The sequence below is a fragment of the Ctenocephalides felis genome, unplaced genomic scaffold (assembly GCF_003426905.1).
Source record: "Ctenocephalides felis isolate EL2017-DRISC unplaced genomic scaffold, ASM342690v1 CF-g0.4_SCAFFOLD_00845, whole genome shotgun sequence".
Taxonomy (NCBI): domain Eukaryota; kingdom Metazoa; phylum Arthropoda; class Insecta; order Siphonaptera; family Pulicidae; genus Ctenocephalides; species Ctenocephalides felis.
This window is the reverse complement of record NW_020536999.1, coordinates 62,679,329-62,702,376: the sequence shown is the minus strand read 5'-3', so window position 1 is coordinate 62,702,376 and position 23,048 is coordinate 62,679,329. Positions and strand designations below refer to the sequence as shown.

At 29.7% G+C, this 23,048-nt stretch overlaps 1 protein-coding gene and 3 non-coding genes across 4 annotated transcripts in view; 2 read left to right on the top strand and 2 right to left on the bottom strand.

The window, feature by feature from the left end:
* Positions 1-23,048, bottom strand: part of LOC113386957 — a 170,285-nt gene that overhangs the window by 126,695 nt on the left and 20,542 nt on the right. The window lies entirely within an intron of this gene.
* Trnag-ucc lies at positions 6,240-6,311 on the top strand. Its single transcript has one exon. It is a non-coding gene; the product is annotated as a tRNA-Gly (tRNA).
* Positions 8,582-8,653, bottom strand: Trnad-guc. Its single transcript has one exon. It is a non-coding gene; the product is annotated as a tRNA-Asp (tRNA).
* Positions 14,192-14,263, top strand: Trnad-guc. The gene has a single exon. It is a non-coding gene; the product is annotated as a tRNA-Asp (tRNA).

Here is a 23,048-nt window from a genome sequence, read left to right as displayed (position 1 = left end):
TTAGTAATGTGGACAAAAAGTTTGACCCTTTTTTCCAAATTACAAAGAAACGGCTCGGCCGATCGTCGCACAAACGATAATCCTCCTCGAGATACATCAAATGGCTTTTAAATTTCTGAAATCGGTTCAGGCGTTTTTGAGCAAATGTCAATAAAGGTCTAATTTTGACAAATGCCAATAAACGATACTAATTTTTGCAAACTTTGAATTTTTTTTTAAATTAAACGACTTGTCGTAGTGCCGTAATATTTTAGTATGATCTATAAGACTATGGTATCAACCGTAAAAAAAATGAAAATCGTCGAATTTTTTTTTTTACAAGAAAACGGCTCGGCCAATCTTTATCAAAAACTAATGGGTACGATTCCAACCAATATCTTTCGAACGGTTTCTGAATTTTCAAAATCGATTCAGAAGTGCGGGCTAAAACGTGGACAATTTTTTTTTCAATTTTCTGCTATTCACAAAGAAACGGCTTGGCTGATCGTCGCGCAATCGATTGATAAACGCTAGAGTCCTCACCGAGATACATCGAATGGCTTTTAAATTTTCGAAAATGGTTCAGACGTTTTTGAGAAAACGTCGATTTACGGCAAAAACTCTGTTCACATACACACACACATACTTTTTCCAAATTGGGCCTCATTCGATTCAGAATGGCTTGAAACGTCGAGAAAACATAAAATTAGCGAATCGTATTTTTTAATTCTCTTCTCTTTCGGGAAGTTAAAAAATTGATAATAAATAGCAATTAAAAAAAGCCAAAAACTTATTTGTTAAATTCCACGCGAATGAAGTCGCAGGTACAGCTAGTTATAAATAAGTTTTACATTTGAAATAATAATTATTATTATAGATTACGGTTTGCTTATGGATAAATGAAGAAAAAAGTATGTCCCTGTATTCTCATAAGTCCAAAATAGACTCATCTTCAAGACCACAAAAGCAAAAAATCAAATCTAAGAATAACATATTAGAGAGGGTAATATATGCTGATGCATTGCACACAGAATTCCATTACTACGATACATTCGTTTTTAGTGAGAAAGGATACAGTTTTTTTTTATATTTTGCCCTCAAAATATCTCGGAAAGTTCAACAAAAAATAAAATGTTTCAATTACGGAATAGATGTTTCAAAATATACCGTGTTTCCTTGCTCGGAGAAGAAATTGAGTAATTTTATTTAATACGTGTAAATTAAACAGGATGAGTCTCATATTTGTTGTTTTTGTTTTTTCGGTATTTGACCTTTTGCTTATTACTGTTATTTTTTATATATTTTTAGTTTACACATGTATATGTATATGTTTATATTATACATAGAGGAGGGCGGGGCATAATGGTCCGATTTGACTCTGAACAATAACATTGTGAAAACTAAACCAAACCAAATATCACAATAAACTAGTGAAGGGTATGGTATCGTGCCTTAAGGCAAATTGCTGGCACTTCCCGTACTAAAAATCAATTTTTTTAAAAAAAAGATTGTATTTTTAATAAAATCTCACTTTGAAAAAAATAAATTTTTGAGAAACTATAAATTTTTGACAAAAATTCACTTTTTTTTGAAAAAAAAAAGACTTTCAGAAAACTGAACTTTTTTCAAAGCAATCGTACTGCTTTTACTGCATAGAGACGAAATATCGAAGAAAGAAAAATCGAAGCGCGTAAGCGCCGCGTCGCCGTCTAATGGATGAACATTGGTACGAAACCGATAGTAATGTAAACAAAATTTATACTTATTGCTAAAATCTCTAAGATATCTGATAATTTGATGTGCAAATGTCTAATGATCATTTTTGACCGCCAAATGGCATTTTTTTTTACTTTTTTCTCTAGATGTCCAAAACCGCTAGACCTGCCTTCATGAAAATTTGTCAATACAAGTAAAATGTTTTTAGAATTATTCGGACGTTTCGTTCTCTTAAAAACTGAGTTACCGTTTGTGGCACTTTTTGCCCTGTATCTTTGAAACCGCTAGACCTGCCTATGCCAAAAACTAATCAGCACGTCTCCTTATCACCAGAAATCGAATGTTTTCTGAATAATCAAAATCGGTTGAACCGTGTTCCCGAAATCATCGTCGAAAATTTGTATCCGCACATACATACACACACACAATCATATACACACATACAGTCACATACACACATACACATGCATCCATTTTTTCTAAGGTATGCCAAAATGTTCAGAAACCTCTCAAACTTAAAGATATATAGAAAATTTCATTTTCGATTTTTTTGCGATTACTATAATTTACCCTACGGGTTAGAGGAAGTTTAGTTATAGAGGAAGTAGTAATAACACATATCAAACAATCAACTATCTGACTATGTCCAGTAGAACTCCCAGCTAATTCATCATGATAAAAATGTGTTTTTTGCTGTTTCTCCAAAATTGTTTATGGTCCTTTTTACCCCATAGACGGGGTAAAAGAAGGCGACCAGGCGCAAATAGATCAAATGTTTTATTTTGAATTTTGAACGAATTTTACGAAATAATAGCGACATTCAGTGGCGTCGGAACCGCGTGGGCTGTGTGGGCTTGAGCCCACCCATGAATTTTGATGGGGGGGCTTAGCCCACCCATCAATTTCAAAAAATTATATGGGCTAATATCTCTAAAAAAAAACGAGACCACTGGCTGCCTATCTAAAAAAAAAAAACGAGCTCACCCATCAAAAATTTGGTTCCGACGCCACTGGCGACATTATTTTACCAATGCAAAGTATAAATTTCATAGAGGATTTTTACAGAGATATAATATAGTACATAACCTTAATCTGTATTTTGTCTAATTAAAATAAAAATATTTATTTAATTTATTTCTTGTAAAATTGGTTTGTAAACCCATATTTTGTCTAGTAAAAATTTATATTTGGCTAATTTTTGAGACAATGATGTACTCATTGTAATACAATTAATTAAAAAATAAACATAAATAAATTTTATTGGACTAAAACATTTACCAAATTTTATTGCATGGATTAATATTAAAAAAAATTTGGTAACTAATTAAGAAAAATTAGTATACGATTCGAATTCGAAATTTTTATTCAAGAAGGATTTCAAATTTGAACCACTAAATTTATATAGAAGAGTATAGATTGTAACAATTATTCAACTATTTCAAAACCTGATTTACAATTTTATTTAATGAAGTTTTGAACCTGCGAAAAATTTAAATATGCTTAATTTTTCTATATTCCAAAATTTTCTGAAAATTTATATTATTGAAGAATTTTATTCAGCATCCAATATTTTAATAGCTAAAGCTAAGTTTTGCAATAAGCTATTATTATAGATAAAATATCATATTCTATCTAATCCAATATTATAATCTTTGTAAATTTTGCTATACAGAGAAATTCATTTCAATTCTTTAAACTGAACATAAAATTTTAATCATTTTTTACATGTGCCTTTTATGTGAGTTTTGAATCATATCAACAGAAAAACTATATTTCCCAATAACGACTATATCAATTCTTATTGAAATTCCACTTTCATTTCTCAGTTAACGGTTTGTCATAATAATTAAAATTTTAATTCCGTTATCATAAAACTGTTTCATATATTCCGCTAATTTTACGGAAACTATAGAGAGCAATTATCTTAATTAGATGTATTATTAATTGTATTTGCAAATTATCGGTTTTATAACGGAAACAATCTTTCCTCATATTGAAAGAAGTAAAGAAAAAAGTTGTTTCATTTATAAAAGAAAATGGGTCAAACAGAATCATTATTTACTTCCCGATGAACATAATAAAATATGTGATTAGCTTAAGATTTTTCTTTAGAGATCCTGGATTCTGAAATTCTCAAAATATTTTTTGTATTAATTTAAGTAATAATATTCAAAAGTTTTTTTGTTCTAAATTGTTCGAACAAAATTTTATGGTCATCTTTGGATCTTTAAAGATCAAAAAATTAGAACTATATTAAAATTTTATACTAATATAATATATACAGGTTTTTTATAATAAATCCTGAGCAAAGGATTTAGTTTTAATAAATATAAAATTCTTCTTTATTCTCAAATTTTATTTGTAGTGATAATTATTTTTATTATGGTCTATAAAGTACAAAGATAAAGAAACTAGGTTTTTTTAATTAGATTGACAAAAATTAAAAATTTAACTTAATTACATCTATTTTTATGTAAGTATAATTCCAGAACTTGTCATTACAAAGAAATATCAAATTCTTATTTATATTCTTATATAAAGGTCTACAGGATCTTCCTAAAAAATTAAGAATTTGCTATTTCTTTGTTATGTAAAGTCTGGAATTATACTTATACTTATACTATTTTTTTTTTAACTTATTAGTTAATTTATTTATCGTTAACAGTTTAATAGAATATTTTTTGTAGATTTTTCTAAATTTTCAATTATACTTTGAATAACACAGAAATACAAAAATATATAGAAAAAAGCACAAAACTATTTTTTTTTAACTTATTAGGTAATTTATTTATCGTTAACAGTTGAATGGAATATTTTTTATAGATTTTCCGAAATTTTCAATTAAGCTTTGAATAACACAAAAGTACAAAAATATATAGAAACAGGCACAAAATTAAATTCAAAAATATACAAAGAAAAATGCGCAAAAATGAAAGTAAGTAGTGTACATTTTCAAATAAACTTTTAAAGTAATCAACAAAATTTTAGCTAGTATGTAGCAATTAAATTTGAATACCAACTTCAGTTTAATTAATTAAAAAAAATGCCATAAGTTTCTAAATTTGTTATTAAAAAAAACAACTAATGAAACACAAGGTTTTAACAAGATATCAAAAGTCTATATGTCAGATAAAATACAGTTCAAAGTTCTCTAAAAAAAAGGTACATAGGACGCTAATTGGCCTATTTCAGAGCACTATGAGTTCAAATAGAAGTAAGTTTACGAGAAGCATTTTTTTTAAAAAAAGAAGGCATGCTTCTAAATTTGTATCTGCTTTATTTTTAAAACGCATTTTCTAAGTTAACAATGTCAAAGGAAAAAATTCTGGATTGTGGGTGGACTTTTTCCTTTTGATAAGATACAAAATGATCCTCAAACTATAGCTGATTTTAATTTTATTTATAGGGGAGATATAGGGGCTATATATAACAGGGGTTACTAGTAACTGGCGTTTTCAATAAGATCTTGAAAAATATTAAAATATTTATTTGTCTCGATTTGACATGTAAATTGTCCTGCAAAATATTGCCATAGTAATATATAATATTGATAAAATTTCTGTTTGGGTTATTATTATCGATTTTAAATTTTATATATCTTACTTCGTTCCAAATTTATCAATCTTTAGTAATGTGTAACAATATTTGTAATTTTTAAATTTTTTTAAATAGTTATCCTGATGAATGTAAAAAAATCATACTTTGGGTCAGTTGAAACAAAACTTTGGGGCTAGTTGTAACATACAATTATTTCGTTGAAATATAATCAGTGGTTCTCAAGATACATTGATTTAAGAAAAAGTTAAAACTGTATATACTTTGTATATACATACACGTATGTAAAGTATTTTAATCCATCTACTTATTAACAAAAGTTAGATTTAAAGTTTTTTAATATAATTTCAAACTTTGGTTTTACTCCTTTTCAATGGGATAATGCGAATATATTAATTTAATTATTAATATATAATGCGATAATGAGAAAATAGTCACTATTAAACTATTAAACAAATCATTTTCTTATTGCTTTTTTAGATTTCAAATTGCAGTCCCCAAAATGTTATTTCCAATCAGATTATTTTATTTTTATATATTTGTTTCTAACTCATAAAGTTTCGTTAAGTGTATCTCAATAAGTTAATTTAAGAGTAAAATATTATTATTTATGCATGGAAAACAAAATATAGTAGCTTAAATATAGAAATCAACAAAAAAAATTTAAAAAAATGAAAAAAAAAATGCAAAAATAATTATATTATGGTTATTAATAAGTATGACTTAGAGCAATAATAATCAATATAAATAAAAAATAATAAATAATGATAGCGATATTCATTACAAATACTGAATAATAATGGCAATATAAATAATAAAAATGATAATCACAAATAAAATAAAAAGATATTATATTATGAACTTGCAATGATAATGATGTATAATTAATAATAATAATGATAAATTACAATTATCAAAAATAAATTTATCAAGCTATTGCAAATGAAATTGTCTATACTACATGACGTGCATGCACTACGGTTCTCATAGCGTCGGTGGTGTAATGGTCAGCATAGTTGCCTTCCAAGCAGTTGATCCGGGTTCGATTCCCGGCCGACGCAAATATTTTTTTTATTAAAGACATTTATTATTTATTTCTTATACATAATGTCTATATTTGTCAGATGTGTACAAAAATAAAGCGTACATTTCTAGTTTTGTAGGAATTGTCTGTCCCGATCATTGTGTTCACAGTTTCAAGTGTAACTAGTGGTGCGTCGCATCGTGCCTTAAAGTAAATTGCTGGAGCTTCCCGTACCAAAAATTAAACTTTTAAAAAATATTTATTTTCTTTCAGAATTTCGAAAAAAATATTTTTGAGAATTTTAAAATTTATGAAAATAATGTTTTTGAAAAATTATATTCTGTCATGCTTTGAAATATTTTGGAAATTTTGAACTTTTGCGTAGAACAAAATATCTAGTTGTAGTCGAACGGATAAACATTGGTGCGGAGCCCAAAAAAATGTAAACAAAATTCGTTCTTATTATTAAAATATCTATAAATTATCTGATAATTTGATGTGTATATGGCTAATGATCATTTTTACCCACCAAATGGCAAATTTTTAACTTCCCGTAGGGCAAATTATAGTAATCGCAAAAAATCGAAAATGAAAATTTTTATATATCTTTACGCTTCAAAGGTTTCTGAACATTTTGGCATACCTTAGAAAAAATTGATGTATGAGTGTGTGTATGTGTGTGTGTGTGCGCGTGTGTGTGTGCGGATACAAATTTTTGTCGACGATTTCCGGTATTAATAAGAAGATGTGCTGATTAGTTTTTGGCATAGGCAGGTCTAGCCGTTTCGAAGATACGGGGCAAAAAGTGCCAATAATGGTTGCTTAGTTTTAAAGAGAACGGAGTGTCCGATTTTAGTAATTCAAAAAACATTTTACTTGTATTGACAAGATGAAGAACTGATTAAATTTTTGGGAAGGCAGGTCTAGTGGTTTCCTAACATCGTTTGTCCGTTAAACGGTGACGCGGCGCTTACACGCTTTGATATTGCGTCTCTATGCAGCTAAAGCAGTGCGATTGCTTTGAAAAAAAGTACAAAATTCCCAAAATATTTCAAAATAAACAAAAACATTTTTTTCAAAAGTTTTTTTTCCAAAATCATTTTTTCAAAAGTTAAAAAAATTTCATCTTTTCTAAATAAAATATTTTTTGAACGTGAAGTTCCAGCATTTTGCCTTAAGGTACGATGCCATACACCACTAGTTTAGTCTAAAAATTGCAAAAAGGGTCAACGCTGCTTCTGTGGTATTTTTGGAGAATTAGATCTCACGAAATTGAATACAATCAATATTTAATTAAACTTATTTCTCAAATCTAGAAGATAAGAATGCATCTGTGTGCATATAATCGACACATGGGTTTTGTGTACTTATTTGTTTCCCAAGAAGCATCAGACCCCTCTCGAATAAAAAAACGTAGGTAGTATATATACTTATCGCCTTAGCTGATTTGCACCGCGCGAGCTACCAGCGAACGTCCCAACTGCCATCTGTCGGCTAAATAATATATTGAGTTTAGTTCACTGCATTAAGAAATTAGAATGCATAATTAACTTCCCGTAGAATAAGTTATAGTAATCGCAAAAAATCGAAAATAAATTTTTTTATATACTTTACGTTTGAGTGGTTTCTGAACATTTTGGTATGCTTCAGAAAAAATGTGTGTGCGGATACTAATTTTCGTCGACGATTACGGGAATACGGTACAACCGATTCCAATTATTCAAGAAGCATTCGATTGCTGTTTATAAGGAGACGTGCTCATTAGTATTTGGCGAAGGCAGGTCTAGCCGTCCCGAAGATACGGAGAAAAAAGTGCGAAAAACGGTAACTCAGTTTTTAAGAGCGTCCGATTTTAATAATTCAAGAAATATTTTACTTGTACTGACAAAATAAAGAACTGTTTACATTTTTGTGAAGGCAGGTCTAGCGGTTATGGACTCTCAATAAAAATAATTTTAAAAATGTAATTTGGCGGCTCAAATTGTTTATTGGCCATATGTACATCAAATTTTCAGATATTTTATAGAGATTTGAATTTTGATTTTTGAAACTTTTCACCCCGTATCTTCGGAACGGCTGTATCTGCTTTTGCCAAAAACTATAATCAGCACGTCTCTTTGTCAATAGGAATTGAATGTTTTTTGAATCATTCAAATCGGTTGACCCGTGTTTTCGAAATCGGCGACAAAAAATTGTTTCCGCACATACATACACTCGCACACACATATATGCATTTTTTCTATAATAAAATGTTTATAAAAAAATGTTTTGAAAAATAATAAATAAAAAATGATTTAAAAAAATATCCTCCCCGGCGGGGAATCGAACCCCGGTCTCCCGCGTGACAGGCGGGGATACTGACCACTATACTACCGAGGACTTATTTTCTTGGCTCTTCAGGCGGAATGCAAGCGCACGCGTTACGATTAGATTCGATTACAATTGCTGGATTGGGCATTTCAAATTAAACATAGAATTATTTTTGTTATAATTTTTATAATACTACATATATTTAGTAATTGATTTTTTTATCGATAAAACTTAATATTCTTCAAGTAGATAGAAGAAATGAATAAAATCCTTAAATTTCTCATTAAAAGTACAAACAAATTTGGAATGATTTTTGTTGTAATTTTTAAAATGTAATTATAATCTTTATTGATCATACTTTATTTATTACTTCATTGTTTTTAATTATTTATTAGAGGATTTTTAATTTAGATTAATCATTAGAGTTTATTATTTTCTCAATAAAAGTATAAAATCTGCCATATTAAACCGGTAAGCAAGTACGTTATTAGCCCCAATTAGTCCGGGGTTCAATCCCAAAATTGGTCAAGCTCGATATTAAGCAGTAAAATATCAAATTTTCACTTGAAATTATAGATCTTAAATATAATCTCAGTGGCTTTTTTGCTGCATACACATAACACTATTAGTTATACACTTATATACATATACTTGTTTATATATGGTTATACATATAAAATATACATAGTTTTTACATAGTACATAGCAATATAAAAAAAGGGTGACTAACCACTGGGTTGCCCCCAGTTAACAGATTAGAAATGTAAGTTAGGAAACACAGCTCAAAGAATACGTAGCTCTGGTAATTGTTGAAAATAAAAAAGTATTGGTATTGTAGAATTTGAAATGATTATCATTGAGTATAAAAGCAAGTCGCACAAAACCTTGTGTTTTATTTTAACGCGTTTTTCTAACAATAAGGCAAAAGAAATAACAGTGTAAAAAAATATCAAATACCTTTATATATACCCACTTTTAGTTCCGTAACCTTCTTTTTTTAAGTTTCTATTTCAGGAAATCATCTTTGGTTGTTTAGTCTGGGATGACTCGAATAGACGTAGACAGTTACGGAAAGTATATTTATTTATTGTATATACTAAAGAAACTTGTACTCAGAATAATTTAATACCTATGATATTATTGAAAGTTATATTGTAAAATAAATCTTGACATTTATTCACTGCTGTAAATATCCACATTTAATTCTAGTGTTCTTCTGTCAGACCAAACATATTCTCTTTTTGAAAATTCAGTGAGGTCACTAGGAACAAAATTTGGATTAAGATTAAATTGAAATTCAGATTGTCTATTTAAATAATATAAAAAACTATCAAAAAGTACAGCATAATGTGATTAAATAAATTGAATATTCTTTGTCTGGTATGAAGCATTTAGAAGTAGCTGTTGAAATATTTGTGTTTTATATGTGTTTATTTTTTTTATTATTCATCACATCTCATTTTCAGCCAAAATTTATTTATATAAATTTAGTTGAATAAAATTAGCTTAAATGAGTAATGAGTTGAAAACGCCCAGGACAAACTTTGCTTTAGAAAAACTGATTTTGGCATACATTGCTTTTGATGGACATTGCTGCAAAAATATAGCAAGTATAATCAAAATATGTTGCAACTAGAAGACTGAACTAATAAGTTGCCTTTCTGCCTATGAAAGTAATAAAACAATTACTAAATATCTTTATAATAAACGTATTGCAAACCAAATAAGAAAAGAGTTTGGTTAGAAATAAAACTAATGTGAGTGGTAGCAATTCACATTTATGATTTCCAGAAAGATAACCAATAACTAACAACTAGTTGCATTTTTTGTAATAATATAAAATCATAGAACCTAATTATAAACCAGTCAAAAAAACAGTGGGCCTATTTTTGAATAAAACAGCTATGCTATGCTATCAGTTTCTCGTAGTAATGCATGTCACAAATAAGAGTACTTTATAGAACAATTATTCTCGTTGCACCTATTTTATTTGAACAAACCATGTTTTATATGTTTGCTCTCAATAGTGATGATTGGTAGTCAAGAAACTGTTAAAAGACTTTACTTATATGAGCGTTTATTTGTATTTTGGACACTGCCAATGGCTGAAAACTATAGTTTTAAGCGCCAAAGTCCAAATAGCACGAATGTCAAAGTAACATTAGATGGATTTCGCGCCTATTCTATTTTAAGTGCATAGCTACAGTACCTACTGTACTACAGTACCCTCTTTATGCTGCCATATTATAGAAAATGAGTAACGGAGAATAGCTATTACATTTAAAGCAACATTCTGAACAAAATAAGTGTGATCTTGCCATAAGATGTGTAACAGAGAATAAGAACCTAAGTATGCTATGTATTTGAGACTGTAAACAGATGTTCTGGACAAACAAACACAACATCAAAAAAAAAAAATACTTACTCTTTGAAGACTCTTTGGACATAAGTAAAACCATCGATAAACATCACGACTTATATTAATTCGTAGTCATGGACTCTCTCACAACAAAAAAAAACAATAATCATCAACCTTACTCTTAAAAGACTTCTCGGTCTTCTAAACTATCGATAAACTCCACGACTTGTAGTTGTATTTCCTCGTAGTCAAAGACTCTCTCACAACATCAACAAAATAAAAACAATGTTCGTCAACCTTACTCCTTAGAGACTCTTTGGTCATTAACAAAACAAAACAATGATAGAAACCTTACTACTTGAAGACTTCTCGATGACGAGTAAAATCATCGATTAACTGTACGACTTGTATTAATTCTTACACAACATCAACAACATCAACAAAAAAGCAATATTTGAAAACTTTACTCCTTGAAGACTCCTAGGTGATAAGTAGAACCATTAATGGACTCCACGACTTGTATTAATTTGTAGTCATAGTCTCTTACATATCAACAAAAAGAGAGATCGTCAACCTTACTCTTTGAATACTTCTCGGTCATGTGTGAAACCGTTGATCGACTCCCTGCCTTTATTTATTTGTAGTCAAAGACTCTCACACAACATCAACAAATCAAAGCAATTATTGTCAACTTTATTTCTTGACTTCTAAGTCATGAGTAAAACAATAGATTGACTCTACAACTGATATTCATTCATAGTCACCGACTCTCACAATACTATTCATCGATCTCTTCCTGTAACTGCGAGTCCATCTACCATCATCTACCAATTGAAGATTTATTATTGTAACATTTATTCCGGAATTAGATGATAATAAAGCTCTCGTGAATCATGGGCTACTAAAATAGCCATCGGCCAAGTTTTCTATCGTCCACTCTTATCTTTCCTCGTGATAGCCCTGGTGAGGGTGTGGCTCCCGTGACCGACTAAATAGATCGAATTTATTCACAGATAATGAAATGAACTCTGGTTGTCTATGAGAGATTCTGAATTTCTCTCAATAGAAGTGCTGAGAGCAAAATTGTAAATTGTATGCTACATTTTTATATTATATTTGTACGTATAAATCTACCGAGGCGGAGCGGATGACCTTTTCAAATTTTATATGATGCTAATGATAATATTGTAGTGTGGAATATTGTGTATAGGAGCAAATTGCTGGTATCACTTATTTTAAAAACCAATAGACCTTATAGACCTCAAACCAATTTTTACCAGTAATATTAAAAATGTTTGAAGAAAACTATGCTTTCTTTATAGATATTTTGAGTTTGTTTTTAAGTTTGTTAATTAAAAATGTTTGCTTTATTAACTTCCCGAAGGAGAAGTTATTGTTTTCATAAAAAAATCCGATTCGCTATGTTTTCGATGTTTTCCCGACGTTTCAAGCCATTCTGAATCGAATGAGACCAAATTTGAAAAAAGTATGTGGGTGTGTGTACTGTGTGTGCGTGTATGTGAACAGATTTTTTGCAGTAAATCGACGTTTTCTGGACCGATTTCAAAAATTTGAAAGCCATTTGATGTATCTCGATGAGGATTATCGTTTCTCAGTTTTGTGCGACGATCGACCGAGCCGTTTCGAAAACTGTTCGAAAGATATTAGTTGAGAATGATACTGATTACTTTTAGGTGAAAATCTACTGAGCCGTTTTCTTGTAATTTACTGTTAAAAAAAAATTTAAGCCAATTTTTATGAAACTTTTTTTGGCGATATATATCATGGTCTTATAGAACATACTGAAATGTTACGGCCTTCCGACAAGCAGTTTAGTTTTAAAAATTCAACAATGTTTGGAGTGTTTTTTTTGACGTTTGTTAAAATTAAAATTAGACGATTTACTTGGTATAACATTACAGTTCTACGAAAACTGGTTCAATTATATAAATAATTTATTAACTTCCCATAGGGTACTTATAGTAATGGGCCGAAAATCGAAAATGAAAATTTTTGCATTTTTCGACGTTTTGAAGGTTTCTGAACATTTTGGCATACCTCAGAAAAAATGGATGTGTGTGTGTGTGTTTTATATGTCCGCATTTTTTCGTCCACGTTTTCAGGCGCACGGATCAACCGATTTGAATGGTTCAAAAAACATTCGATTCCTATTGATAGGGAGATACACTGATTAGTTTTTGCCAAAGGCTGGTCCAACCATTACGGAGATACGGAGCAAAGAGTGCAGAAAACACAAATAAAGTTTTTGAGAGAACGAAGTATCCGATTTGAATGGTCTAAAAACATTTAATTTGTAAAGATTTTGAGAAGCGGTGATTCGTTTTTGGCAAAGACAGGTCCAGCCATATCAAAGATACAGAGCTAAATGTGCAAAAAATGGCAGTTTTTGAAAGAACTAAGCGTCCGATTTAAATGATTCAAAGAACTTTCTGCTTGTTTCTTTCTTGTTTATTTTATTTCAAAAAAAAAAATTTTGTATATCGAAAATAATTCAGATTTTAATTCTAATAGACGGAGACAGACAGAGTTCTAATATACTTTAAATAAATAACTTCAACTTTGCAATTCAGTTTATATAATTCTCATAAATATTAGACAAGTTAAAGTATTTATTTATAATAATCTATTTGAAAACATTTAATATTCCTCCAACATTTCGTTACGGTACGGAAAGTTCCAGCAATTTGCCTTAAGGTTTTTGCACATTTAGCTCTGTATCTCCAAAACCGCTGAACCTGCCTTTGCCAAAAACTAATCACCACTTTTCCCCGTCATTATGAATTGAATGTTTTTTGGATCATTCAATTCTGATGCTCCAAAAAACTCGATTTCTATTTTCTACATTCTTTGCTTCGTATCTCTGAAACGGCTGGACCAGTCTTTGCCAAAAACTAATCAGCATATCTCCTTATCAATAAGAATCGAATATTTTTTGAGCCAATAAAGATTATACTTACATTTCAAAAATTACAACAAAAATCATTCCAAATTTGTTTGTACTTTTATTGAGAAGTTTAAGGATTTTATTCATTTCTTCTATCTACTTGAAGAATATTACAAAATAAGTTTTATCGATAAAAAAATCAATTACTAAATATTTGTAGTATTATAAAAATTATAACAAAAATAATTCTATGTTTAATTTGAAATGCCCAATCCAGCAATTGTAATCGAATCTAATCGTAACGCGTGCGCTTGCATTCCGCCTGAAGAGCCAAGAAAATAAGTCCTCGGTAGTATAGTGGTCAGTATCCCCGCCTGTCACGCGGGAGACCGGGGTTCGATTCCCCGCCGGGGAGGATATTTTTTTAAATCATTTTTTATTTATTATTTTTTCAAAAACATTTTATCATAGAAAAATTGGATATATGTATGTGCGAGTGTGTATGTATGTGCGGAAACAATTTTTTGTCGCCAACTGAACACGGGTCAACCGATTTGAATGATTCAAAAAACATTCAATTCCTATTGATAAGGAGACGTGCTGATTATAGTTTTTGGCGAAAGCAGATACAGCCGTTCTAAAGATACGGGGTGAAAAGTTTCAAAAATCGTAATTCAAATCTCTATAAAATATCTGATAATTTGATGTACATATGGCCAATAAATTACATTTTTAAAATTATTTTTATTGAGAGTCCATAACCGCTAGACCTGCCTTCACAAAAATGTAAACAGTTCTTCATCTTGTCAATACAAGTAAAACGTTTTTTGAATTATTAAAATCGGACGCTCTTAAAAACTGAGTTACCGTTTTTCGCACTTTTTTCCCCGTATCTTTGGGACGGCTGGGCCTGCCTTCGCCAAATACTAATGAGCACGTCTCCTTATAAACAGCAATCGATTGTTTTTTGAATAATTGAAATCGGTTGTACCGTATTCCCGAAATCGTCGACGAAAATTAGTATCCGCACACACATTTTTTCTAAAGCATACCAAAATGTTCAGAAACCCCTAAAACGCAAAGTATATAAAAATTTTTATTTTCGATTTTTTACGATTACTATAACTTATACTACGGGAATTTTAATTTCTTAATGCAGCAAACTAAACTTAATATATTATTTAGCCGACAGATGGCAGTTGGGACGTTCGCTGGTAGATCGCGCGGTGCAAATCAGTTAAGGCGATAAGTATATATACTACCTACGTTTTGTGTTCGAGCGGGGTCTGATGCTTCTTGGGAAACAAATAAGTACACAAAACCCATGTGTCGATTATATGCACAGAGATGCATTCTTATCTTCTAGATTTGAGAAATAAGTTTAATTAAATATTGATTGTATTCAATTTCGTGAGATCTGATTCTCCAAAAATACCACAGAAGCAGCGTTGACCCTTTTTGCAATTTTTAGACTAAACTAGTGGTGTATGGCATCGTACCTTAAGGCAAAATGCTGGAACTTCCCGTTCAAAAAATATTTTATTTAGAAAAGATGAAATTTTTTAACTTTTGAAAAAATGACTTTTTTGGAAAAAAACTTTTGAAGAAAAAATGTTTTTGTTTATTTTGAAATATTTTGGGAATTTTGAACTTTTTTTCAAAGCGATCGCACTGCTTTAGCTGCATAGAGACGCAATATCAAAGCGTGTAAGCGCCGCGTCGCCGTCTAACGGACAAACGATGTTACGAAACCACTAGACCTGCCTTCCCAAAAATTTAATCAGTTCTTCATCTTGTCAATACAAGTAAAATGTTTTTTGAATTACTAAAATCGGACACTCCGTTCTCTTTAAAACTAAGCTACCGTTTTTGGCACTTTTTGCCCCGTATCTTCAAAACGGCTAGACCTGCCTATGCCAAAAACTAATCAGCACGTCTTCTTATTAATCCCGAAAATCGGCGACAAAAATTTGTATCCGCACACACACACACACACACTCATACATCCATTTTTTCTAAGGTATGCCAAAATATTCAGAAACCTTTGAAGCGTAAAGATCTATAAAAATTTTCATGTTCAAAATTTTCAAAATATTTCAAAGCATAAAAAAAATCAAATTTTTCAAAAAGGTCAATTATTTTCATAAATTTTAAAATTCTCAAAAATTTATTTTATTTTTTCGAAATTCTAAAAAAAATTAAATATTTTTTAAAAGTTTTAATTTTTGGTACGGTAAGTTCCAGCAGTTTACCTTAAGCCACGCACCACTAGTTAAATTTGCTTTTAGAAAATAGCTCGGAATACTTTTAATCACTCATAAATTAATTTATATTTTATTGATTAAGTCGATTATTATTTATTTACACATATCGGGAAGTTCATGTAACTTGCCTCAAAGCAAAATACCAACACCAACTAGTTTTGTTTTTAAACAATAAGCATCAACAACTTAGCATTTTTATTAAAAGACGACTCCCAATTATTCGTTTCTAATTGAGATGATAGTTTAACTTTTTGCTGCAATGACGAGAAAGGCTATTTAGTATTTACATTACTAGAAAACATATTTTTGATCTATATTTTCAAGTGACAACAATGCATAAATTAAACTAGGAATCAAGACCGAGACCTTACTAGTCAGAATTTAGACTTCTAATAATCCGTTGTGATGATTATTTTTAATAGAATTTTAAAGGCAATCCAATAGTTCTTTTCTATTTTTTTTTTATCAGAAAGAAACTTAGTACTTAGCCTATTCTAGTTTGATTTTTTTCATTAGAAGGAAATCCAACTGTTGTCCTATTCTAATTATGATATATTTTTCATTAGAAGATAACTCTTAATAATTCGTTCCTAATAGTGGTGATATTTTAACTTTTTTGCGGCAATGCATAGAAAGGTTATTTTCATTTGGAAACATATTTTTCCATATGTAATAATGAATATCACTGCTTGGTATCAAGTTGCTCGCAACGAAGGATTTGAACAAGATCGAAACTTTAACATTGCACCATGACAGCGCATTTTGAAGTTTTATGATTTAATAATTGTGATTACTTTATTTAAAAAATCAAAATAATTTAAATAATTTATTGCAAAAATTAAATTCATTTGAACAATTAATTCAAAGTTCAGTTTGAAAGTTATTACAAGCATAATACTTTAGACAATATGACAAAATATATTATAGGTTTTTTAATTGATTCACTAAGTGTTAATTGATGTCGAGAGAAAATATAACAATAATTTTTTGACATAATTAAAGCACTAGTTACTCAGTTAATTTTATATAAAGAATATACACTATGGCCAAGAAGTTTCCAAGTTTTCAAGAAATATCAGTATTTCAATAAAGGGAAATTTTTTTAATATTCAAATTATTCAAATGTTAAAATATTCAAAAATATTTAAAATTTTCAAAAAAAAAAACTTTTTCCGAGTTTCTAAAAGTTTTAAATTACAGTACGGAAGTTCCAGCAATTTGCCTTTAGGCAGGATCCTATACATCACTAATCTAACCTATTAATTTCTTATGATTTGATTAATAGAAAACAAAATTCTACACAGGTCATATTTTTCGAATAATAGCAACAATTTTATATAGCAACAATATATACATTTTTATAGTAATTTAAATTATTTAATAAAGTACTTTTTAAATTTATATATTATCCAGTGTATTGATTTTTGAGTTTCCATATGATACATATTTTACAAATATTTATTACAATACTAAATATAGGGTAAATAAAATAACCCTGCGTGTTTGTATCACACTAGGATATGGTTTTAAGGTTTCGTGTCATTTTTTATAAATATTATGTTAAGTAGGAAACACCATATGTCTTTCAGGATATGAATGTTTTTAATGAATATATTTTTAATGAATTATAGTGTTTAACCTGCGTTATAATATGAAATGAAATAGGGAAAACAGCGTTTCACCCCCAAAAATAAATAAATATCTACATTAAACACCTTATTTTAGAGGAGGAATAGCATGCTATGTAGCCATTTTTTTTAAAGTTAAACATTGATCAGGAAAATATTTTTTTTAAAAACAAAAGTTTAAAACTAGTGGTGTATTGAATCGTACCTGAAGGCAAATTTCGTAAATATTAAATATTTTCAAATATATTATTATAAATACTGTAATTTACATTATTCGTATTTTATAGACGAAATATAAAAGCAAATTTAACAGTGTCTTTTTATAGAGGTTTACATGAAAGGGTAAAACAAACCTAACGAAGCGAAGTTAGAATGATCAAAGAAGTTATCAAATCAACATCTAAATTTTATTTGATCTACAAAACAAGTGACATACAAACTTTTTCTTTTTTGTATTGATTGAATAGTAACCAGAACTAGTTAGATCAGTGGTCGGGGAACCGGGGTAAATTAACCAATGGGGTAAAAGTGGAATTTTTTGGGGTAAAAAGTATATATGTGCAAAGCATTAAATCAGCTTGAGTAACCTACTGTCGGAAAGAATTTCTGCATTAGCAGAAAATGTGAAGGAATAAGTAATTTTCGCACTAAAACAAGTTAAATATTTTGCTTGTTTTAAATCAGCTTCAGTAAAACCTACTACCGAAAAGAATATCTGCATTAGAAAATATGTGAAGTTTTTGCATTAAACAAACTTAATATTTTGCTATTCAGCTTGAGACAACGGATTTCCGTAGTAATTCACAACTGGTATATGTTTGCTATAAAGGTGCAGATAATTTTGAAAAGAAATTGCTGAATCGTTTTCTTCTCGAGTTCAGATGTCGTGGAATAGATATTTATAATAAAGTAAACGAATACTTCAAAGCGCAAAGATTAAAATATCCATCCAATTGGATTAAGCTTCATCTATGCTGGGTCATGTTTATGGTTTTTCAGCTTTTGTAAGGGAAAATAACCCACACTCATGATGTTATCAAGATTTTTGCGCGGCTATTTTGTGAATTATGTCAGATGGTGAAGCTAAGATCTACCTTCTTTATTATACAGTAGTAAAGTGGCTCTCTCGCGGAAATATTATAAATTGAGTATGGACTCTTAAAAATGAAGCTGAAAACCCTATGGTTTCTCAAAAAATATTCTTGCTGAAAATTTTAAAAACTCTTCCTGGGTTGCATATCTCGCATATTTAGCAGACATGAAATTCTGAAGAAATCAAAAATCAAAGATGAAGCTACACCATTTCTCCAAATCGTAATGTTCTTACATTTCATGTGTGCGTGTTTATTGTCATTTGTGGCATTATTATTCCCGTGGGGTAAGTTATAGTAATGGGCTGAAAATCGAAAATTTTTGTATTTCTTCACGTTTCAGAGGTTTTCTGAATATTTTGGCATACCTCAGAAAAATGGATGTGTGTGTGTGTGTGTGTTTGTGTGTCCGTATTTTATCGTTCACGTTTTCGGGCGCACGGATGAACCGATTTGAATGGTTCATTCAACATTCGGTTTCTATTGATAGGGAGATATGCTGATTAGTTTTGGCAAAGGCTGGTCCAGCCGTTACGGAGATACGGAAGAAATGAATGCAGAAAATAGAAATCGAGTTTTTGAGAGAACAGAGTATCCCATATGAATGATCCCAAAAGCATTCAATTTGTATGATTGGGAGAAGTAGTGATTAGGTTTTGGCAAAGACTGGTCCAGCCATTTCGAAGATACAAAGCTAAATGTACAAAAATGGCAGTTTTTGAGAGAACTAAGCATCCGATTTGAATGATTAAAAAAACTTGCTTTTTGTGTTGACAAAACAATTACTTTTGGGAAAGAAAAATATTTAAATTTTTTTTTCAAAACATTTTTCTTTGAATATCGAAAATAATTCAGATTTTAATTTTTCTGGCTAAAGTTCTAAAGCTCACTTATATACTTCAAATAAATATTTTTTTTATTTTGTAATTCAGCTTATATATATCTTATGAATATTATACAATGTTACAGTATTTATAATAATCTAACTGAAAATATTTAAAATTCCTCGAACAATTCGACAGGGTGGCGGAAAGTTCCAACAATTTTCCTTAAGGCATGATACCATACACCACTAGTTTATTCATGTATTAGTAGAATTTTTATGAAAAATATATTATTAGTTTTTACTTATTGTTTCAGCCTTTTTCAAAGTTTAGAAGTAACAAAAAATGTAGCAAACCGTTAATCTGCGGGTTATGGTAGGTTATACAAAAATATGTTGCAAACAGATTCTAATTATAGGCTCTTTTAGTTAATTTTTTTTGTGGGGTAATGAGAGGTTGCACAAAAACATTTTGGGGTAATGGTTCCAAAAGTTCCCAGACCACTGAGTTAGATGCAAAGATGCAAAGAAATTATATATTTTTGGGTGATATTGAAAAAACTATATCCGAATCTCGTTAGGCCCTTAAGGCGTGCGCCCGAATTTTTTGCATGCATCGCTTTCAAGGTAGGGTCGCCCTGTAATATAGATATATCTCACATATATGTGATTGTTGATAATATAAAGTTTATATCAAAATATCCAATTCATGGTATATTCGCATCTTTAGTGAAGTCACAAAGTCTATTAGCATTCTTCTGACCATTCTAAACAACCATTCAAATAAAAGAATAGATAATACACATATTTTAATTAAAATTTCTATTTTAGCTCAAAACATCTGAATAAAAATCTTGCTTATGTTATCATCGCCTAGTGCAAGTGCATTTAATTGCTGCATCTAGTTTATTTGTATTTCCATAAGGCACCAGTAAGTTTAATAACTTTCATTAAAATTTTCAATTATCAGGTGCTTAAACTTGGAGTTTTTATTATTACTATTTTTAGATTTTATAATTCTGTTCAACCATACAAAATGTGTGGACTGAAACGTGAAGTTTGAAATATTTTACCATCTTTCCACACGGTATGATAATAAAACTATTTTTGAAACGTAAGGTAAATTATATGTAATATATTTATGTATAAAGATGTAAAAATTTATTGCATATGTTAGCAAAATAAAGGTAAAAACGTGATTTTTTTAAAATATTCAGTTAGTTATTATTATTGTACACATGTATAATATTATTTTAGAAAGGTGTAAAATTATTTTTATATGAAAAAATTATTTGTATTATATTTCTATGTACGAAAAATGTCAAATATTTCAAAATTAGGTTATTTAAATTATAATAATGGGGCACAAAAGTCCAAACGACTTTGAGCAATTACATTGTGAAAATGAAATCAATTAGTTCAGTAAAACTTCCAACTAATTCATCATTATAGAAATGTGTTACCCATTAGAGCGACATAAAATAAAACATTCGACTATTAATTTTTAATTTCTCAGATTTTCATCTCTCAGACATAGTAATTATTTCTAAAAATATAGTGTTAAAATTATTTAATTTATTCTGCAATATGAGATGAAAATTCGATGGGCATAAAGTATTAAAATACTGCACGACGTACATTAATTTTGTAGGATATTTGTAATATGTATGTTATTACATAAAATTTAGAATTTCTCCGTTATGTGAAAAGCAGCACAAATTCTCACGACATTAAAAACTACAGAAGTTATTTCCACATGAGGCCTATGATTTTAAAGGAATAATACCATAAATAGATGTTAGTATCGTATCGTAAATTTTATATCTTTAACAATGCACTAAATAAATCTGCATTTGTACTTTGATGTATAAATTTGCAACTCGAAGAAGAGCTTGAAGAAAAATTGCAGATTCATTTCGTGTTTTTTTATAATTACATAGAAGCATAAAAAATTAATTTTTGTTCTTTGATTGCTAGAGAGATTCTTCTTCAAGTCCAAAAGTACATTTGGTTTTGCTTTTCTATTTTTTATTTCTATTGCAAAATTATTTGTTACTTCTAATGATTAGCAATATAACATAAAAACTAGTTTTGTATGACATCGTGCCTTAAGGCAAATTGCAGGAACTTCTCGTACCGTAACGAAATATTCGAGAAATAGTAAATATTTTCATATAAATTATTATAAATACTGTAACATTGTCTAATATTTATAAGAGTTATATAAACTGAGAGACCGTTTCTGCCGCATAAAAGAAAAATGTTATGGAAGGCCATGTTATGAAGAACTTTCCATACTAAATATTGACAAAGTCATGTGGTTGATGTGTAGTCAGGCGTATTTCTCAGGTTGTTAGATAGAAAACCTAACTTAGAAACCGCACAAATATCAGAAAAACGATCTCAGATAACAGGGTGTTTCTGACTCAGCTTTATAACATACAAGTGACGTTGCAGCTTATGTGTTAAACGCCTGAGCGCACAGCAAATACATGACATCTTGACAGTATTAGTATGATTCAGTAGCATAATGTGCGGAAGTTGGTGGGTAACATGGCCTTGCCGTAACATTTTCTGTTATTGCGGTAGAATTGGTCCCTAAAATACAAAGTTAAAATTATTTATTTAAGTTATAAAGTGAGCAATTATAATCTGAATTATTTTCGATATACAAAAAAAATGAAAAAAAAATTTTGGAAAACACAATTTTAAATATTTTTTTTCCAAAAGCAATCATTTTGTCAAACAAGCAGAAAGTTTTTTAAATCATTTAAATCAGATGCTTAGTTCTCTCAAAAACTGCTATTTTTTGCACATTTAGCTCGGTATCACCGAAACGGCAGGATATGCCTCTGCCAAAATCTAATCACCACTTCTCTCCGTCAATACGAATTGATCATTCAAATCGGATGCTCCATTCTCTCAAAAACTTGATTTCTATTTTTTGCACTCTTTGCTCCGTATCTCCGAAACGGCTATACCTGCCTTTGCCAAAAACTAATCAGAACATCTCCCTAACAATAGAAATCAAATGTTTTTTAAACCCATTCAATCGGTTGATCCGTGCGCCTGAAAACGTTGATTAAAAATTGTATCCATACATACGCACACACCCACACATGGGACGGGCTGGTTAGTGTTTGGCATAGGCAAGTGCACCTGTTTGAATAAATTTACATACAAGCAAAACTGCTTAAACTTACAGTTTTTGAGAAACGGGGCATCTGATTTGAATGAATTCAAAAAAAAAACATTTTGATGTGAGTGTAAAGAAACAATTAGTTTTTTGAGGAAGGCTAAAACAAAACTTTTACGAAATTCTTTATACGAAATTTTAAGCGCTTTGGCAATTAGCTATTCTTTATTCAAACAAGTTAACTTTACATTAAAAAAA